We start from the raw sequence: 6065 nt of genomic DNA on the forward strand, positions 1-6065 counted from the left end.
ACAGACACTAATGCACAGATGATGTGACCCACACAAAGACCATCATCACTCGGGCTAACAAGAAGCCATGGCTGACAGGAGCTGTCCATGGGCTGCTGAGGGCCAGAGATAAAAGCCTTCAGAGCCGGGGATACAATTTGGCCTTAGAACAGCGAGAGCCAGCCTGTCCCAGAAGAGTAAAACAGGACTACTCAAAAAAGATAACCAGCCACTTCAAGGACAGCCCTGTGGCAGGGCATCCAGACCATAACGGATTACAAGCCTCCATCACAGACCTGCGACCACAACATCTCTCTGCTCAACGACCTCAACAGTTTCTTTGCACGGTTCGAAGCAACTAATAACACAAGCCCACAGAAAACTCCAGCTGCTTTTCATAGAATTTGGTTCAGCGTTTAACACCATAATCCCACAACAACTCAACTGGAAACTGGACCAGCTGGGGCTCAACACCTCCCCTTGCGATTGGATTCTAGACTTCCTCAGTAAGAGGCCACAAGCAGTACGAGTCAAAAACAACACCTCGAGCAGCATCACACTCAGCACAGGGGCCCCACAACGCTGTGTGCTCAGTCCCCTGCTCTTCACCCTGCTGACTCACGACTGCACACCAACCTACAGCACCAATCACATGGTGAAGTTTGCAGACGATACAACTCTGGTGGGTCTCATCACCAAGAACGATGAGAACCACTACAGCGGCGCCTCTACTTCCTCCGCAAGCTCAAAAGAGCAAAAGCTCCCATACCCATCCTGAACACATTCTACCGGGGCACCATTGAAAGCATCCTGTCTAGCTGCATCACTGTGTGGGGCAGTAGCTGCACTGAACACAGCAGGAAAGCACTGCAAAGCATAGGTGAACACAGCTGGTAAGTTCATTAGTGCCCCACTCCCTTCCTTGCAAGACACATACACCACCCACCTCACCCGGAAAGCTACCTCGATTGCGACTGACACCAGCCAAGCCGCACGCAGTCTGTTCAGCCTCCTACCCTCTGGAAGAAGGTATAGGAGCCTCTGTTGCCGCACCACCAGACTCAAGAATAGCTTCATACACCAAGCTGTCAGGAAGCTAAATTCTCTCCCCTCACTCCCCCCAGCCATATATGTGAATCTGTATGTCTACTTAGTATTAGGAATTGTCTTGTCTTATCTGTTGTGCCTGTGCACTTTATATGTTTCACCGTGGGAGAGTGGGAAATGTCCTATCGATTCCTTGTATGTCTTGAACATGTGAAGAAATTGACAATAAAGCTACTACTACCTAGCCTGACGTTGTCATACTCACAATTCTAGTCAGATTGTGAGTCTTATACCGCTCCATTGGGCTGTGATTATGGGGCGTGTATCAACCGAACCAGAAAAAAAAAAGCCTCGTCTCAATTGGATAGACCTACAACGCCGGCGCGATAGGGATTAGCGCAGCGCTTTGGCGTCGCCTCCGCGTTCTCTGTTCCTCTTTCAAAATGAATGCGCTGTCGATGTCTTCTAAAACAGACTCAATGGCAGCATCTACACATCTCAGCTCTCCAGCGGGTGGCATGTTTGTTTAAAATGAATTCAACCCAAGCGCAGTTTGATGACGTGGTTGATTACGTTACTGTTGATCATCTGTCTATCATCGTATAAAGCCCGCCCTGACAATCTGATTGGTCCGAACAGTTTCTGTTCGGGCATAATTTCTCCCCAACGGAGCGACTCCAGACCGAACTTCCCGACCTCAAATGTTGTGGCCGGGGCTAAATTCGTCTGGTATCCAGGCTAACTACTACTACTACTACTACTACTTATTCGCCTATCTGTCTACCAGCCATATCGCAACTCACAAGCCCTGCAGTGCATCTACTCCAGTTTTTCACCCACTGCATAACAGATCATTGCTTCAGCCAGTTTACTTCCAAGTTCTCCCGCCTGCTCTGAAATGTTGCTCTGATTTATCCTGATGTAATTCCTCAGGATAAGCTTAATTTCTTTGAGCTTCAGGCTTTCTTCAATTTGCATGTTTGTCTGCTTGGCTTTTTGACTGCCACCTCTTCATAAGGAGTTCATCTCCATCGGTCTCCAGCTTCACTAAGCCCCCTCATCTGTCTGCTCCCAAGCTCTTTCTTACGCCTGCTGACCAGTTGCCTAGTCCTGTTCAATTCAGAGCCTTCATCCCCTGCGCTGGTATTTGTCATTGCCCTCAATAAAGTCGTACCCATTTAAACACATTCAAATGTACAACATCATGCAAAAAAACCCGTCACAATTTGTGAACTCTGAACTCCCAGAAGATTCAGTGTTTGTTAATAGCACAAGAGGGGATAGTTCATATGGACAACTCATATGGACAATTCATGAACACAGTAAAAAGTTAAACAAACAAGTTTTCTAATCATGCTGACCATTATTTCTTTGAAATTCAACTTGGATTCTTTGTTACTTGCTTCACCTATCACTGTTAATGATTTATTACTGTGGTAGTGTGGTTTGGACAGCATTGGCTGCATGAGTGAGAGTTTGTCTTCTGCATTGAATTATCTCTTCCTCCCCTTTATCAGCAGTAGTGTGCAGGGCTGCTGGGATTTAAAACAAATCCAGAGATTCTCCTGGTTAACCAAGCTAAAGATGGCCAAAGGACAGTGGAGGAAAAGTGTGCGTTTATGTGTGTCTAAAAAGACAAAAAGTAAAGAAACTTTCTTGTGCAAACTTATGAATCCTGGCAGTTCTCTGATGAGGGAACCTATAGGTAGAAGTGTCATCCATTACAATTACAAACTTTGGGGCTTCTGAATGGAGAGAGGCACTGTAGTGTGTAAACCAGACCAGACCAATAAGAAAGCACATGTAGAGTCACTCTCAGAATCAGAATCAGAATCAGAATTCTTTTTATTGCCATGTATATTTGCACATACAGGAAATTGCCTTGGTGTGGTTGGTGCACTGTACAAACAACAATATACAAACAACAATTTAAAAACAACAATATAAAAACAACAACAATATTGAACAACAATATATACAGTAAGAGAGTTTTGTGCGGTTCTAAGGTGCATAGATTGTTGATAATGCCAATAATATAGAGATATAAATTATGTGCGGGGGGGGGGGTCAGCAGAGTCAGTGTGATACAGAGTCAGTGTGATGCAGGGGGCTTGTTTGTGAGACCCACTGCCATGGGGAAAAAACTGTTCAGGTGACGCGAGGTTTTAGTCCTGATAGCCCGGAACCTTTTTCCGGACGGGAGTCTCTGGAACAGGTTGTGACCGGGATGGGTAGGATCAGCAATGATCTTGCGTGCTCTCCTACTGGTCCTGGAGTGAAACAGGTCTAGGAGAGCCGACAGGTCACAGCCGATGACCTTCTCAGCTGACCGAATGATCCGCTGCAGTCTGGCCTTATCCTTGGCAGTGGAGGCAGCAAACCAGACGGTTATAGATGTGAGGATGGAGTCAATGATGGCTGTATAAAACTCAACCATCACTTTCCGCGGCATGTTGAATTTCCTCAGTTGCCGAAGGAAGAACATCCTCTGCTGGGCCTTCTTGATGATGGAGGTGATGTTCTCCGCCCATCTCGATGATCGTCCCCAGGAATCTGAAAGACTCCACGGTTTTAACTGGGGATTCACACATGATGAGGGGAGCTGTTTGGGCTGGGCTCCTCCTGAAGTCTGCTACCATCTCTACAGTTTTTAAAGCGTTCAGCTCCAGGTGGTTCTGGCTGCACCAGGAAGCCAGGCTGTTAATTTCCTCTCTGTAGGCAGCCTCGTCCCCATTGGAAATTAATCCAATTAGGGTGGTGTCGTCAGCAAACTTCAGGAGCTTGACAGAGGGATGGCTGGAAGTGCAGTTGTTGGTGTAGAGGGAGAAGAGGAGAGGAGAGAGCACACAACCTTGAGGGGCTCCAGTGCTGATGGTCCGGGTCTCAGAGACAAGCTTGCCCAGCCTCACGCGCTGCTTCCTGTCAGTCAGGAAATTAGTGATCCACCTGCAGGTGGGCTCAGGCATGCTCAGCTGTGTCAGCTTGTCCTGGAGAAGAGCTGGGGAGATGGTGTTGAATGCGGAGCTGAAGTCCACAAACAGGATCCTGGCATAGGTGCCAGGGGAGTCGAGGTGCTGGAGGATGAAGTGGAGACCCATGTTGACTGCGTCGTCTACGGACCTGTTGGCTCTGTAGGCAAACTGCAGTGGGTCGAGGAGGTGGTTGGTTATGGTCTTGAGGTGGGTCAGCACGAGGCGCTCAAATGTCTTTATTACTACAGAGGTCAGGGCGACTGGTCTGTAGACATTAAGGCCTGTGATCCTCTGCTTCTTGGGAACGGGGATGATGGTGGATGTTTTGAGGCAGGCGGGTACAACACATTCAGCCAGTGAGGTGTTGAAAATGTCTGTGAACACTGGAGACAGCTGATCCGCACAGTGCCTCAGTGTGGAGGGGGAGACAGCGTCTGGTTCAGCGGCCTTGCAGGGGTTCAGTTTCTTGAGGAGCTTATTTACATCTCTCTCCTGATTTGAGAGAGGTGTGATGGGGGGGATGGGGCAGTCTGGGGCCATTATGTGGGGGGGGGGGGGGGGGCTAGTGTTGCAATTCAATCCTCATTTTCTAACCCCAAAAAAATTCTCCGTCTTTTCCAACCTCCTCCTTCCTCGCTTCTACCAAGCCACTTTGTCAACTACTTTACAAAAAAGATGGATGACATACGCTCTTCATTTTTGGATCCTCCTTCTATAACCACACTTCCATCAACTTCATCTTCATCACCTTCGCTTTCCTCTTTCACCCCCCTGTCTCCCAATCAAGTTCTGACCTTGGTAACCTCCGCCCGCCCGACTACCTGCCCCCCTGTCTATTGCTCCTGACCTTCTTCCTTTTCTTACCCATCTTATCTACACTTTCCTGTCAACTGGCTGTTTCCCTAATTCACTGAAGGAGGCAAGAGTAAATCCTCTCCTGAAGAAACCCACCCTCGACCAGTCTGAAGTAAATAACTACAGACCTGTCTCTCTTCTTCTCTTTGTTTCCAAAACTCTTGAGTGTGCTATCTTTAATCAACTCTCCTCCTATTTTAACCACAATAATCTTCTTGACCCTCACCAGACTGGTTTCAAGGCAGGTCACTCTACTGAGACTGTCCTCCTTGCTGTCTCTGAGCAGCTTCACACTGCTAGAGCAGCCTCTCTCTCCTCTGTCCTCATCCTTCTAGACCTCTCTGCTGCATTTGACACAGTGAACCACCAGATCCATATTTCCTCCCTTCAGGACCTGGGTGTCTCAGGCTTTGCTCTCTCCCTGCTCTCTTTCTACCTCAATGAACGCACTTACTGGGTGACTTGGAGAGGATCTGTGTCTGAACCTTGTCCTCTCACTACTGGGGTCCCTCAAGGTTCTGTCCTGGGTCCTCTCCTCTTCTCTTTGTACACCAACTCTCTCGGCTCTGTCATTCAATCACATGGCTTTTCTACCATAGCTATGCAGATGACACCAAACTAATCCTGTCTTTTCCCCGATCGGAAACACAGGTAGCAGCACGAAACTCTGCCTGTCTGACCGACATCTCTCAGTGGATGTCTGCACACCACCTGAAGATTAACCTTGACAAGACTGAACTACTTTTCCTTACAGGGAAAGAATCTCCCACCCACAACCTGACTATTAACTTTGACAACTCCATGTTAACCCCCACTCAGACTGCTAGGAACCTGGGTGTGACACTCAATAGCTATCTCTCCCTTACTGCCAACATTACTGCAACAACACAGTCCTGTAGATTCATGCTGTACAACATCAGGAGAATACGCCCCCTTCTCACTCAGAAGGCGGTGCAGGTTCTGGTCCAGGCTCTGGTCCTCTCACACCTAGACTACTGTAACTGCCTCCTGGCAAGTGTACCTGCCACTGCCATCCAACCTTTGCAGCTCATCCAGAATGCAACAGCTCGACTGTTTTTTTTGTTTTTGTTTTTTAATACTCTTTTTATTGTTTTTTTACCGTTTTATTATTACAAACATTAGAAAAACAAAACAGACAACAAAACAAACAAAACAAAAAAGTCCCACCCCAAACTAACAGTGAGCACTGCA

Source organism: Pleuronectes platessa, chromosome 10 (assembly GCF_947347685.1).
Source record: "Pleuronectes platessa chromosome 10, fPlePla1.1, whole genome shotgun sequence".
Classification (NCBI taxonomy): domain Eukaryota; kingdom Metazoa; phylum Chordata; class Actinopteri; order Pleuronectiformes; family Pleuronectidae; genus Pleuronectes; species Pleuronectes platessa.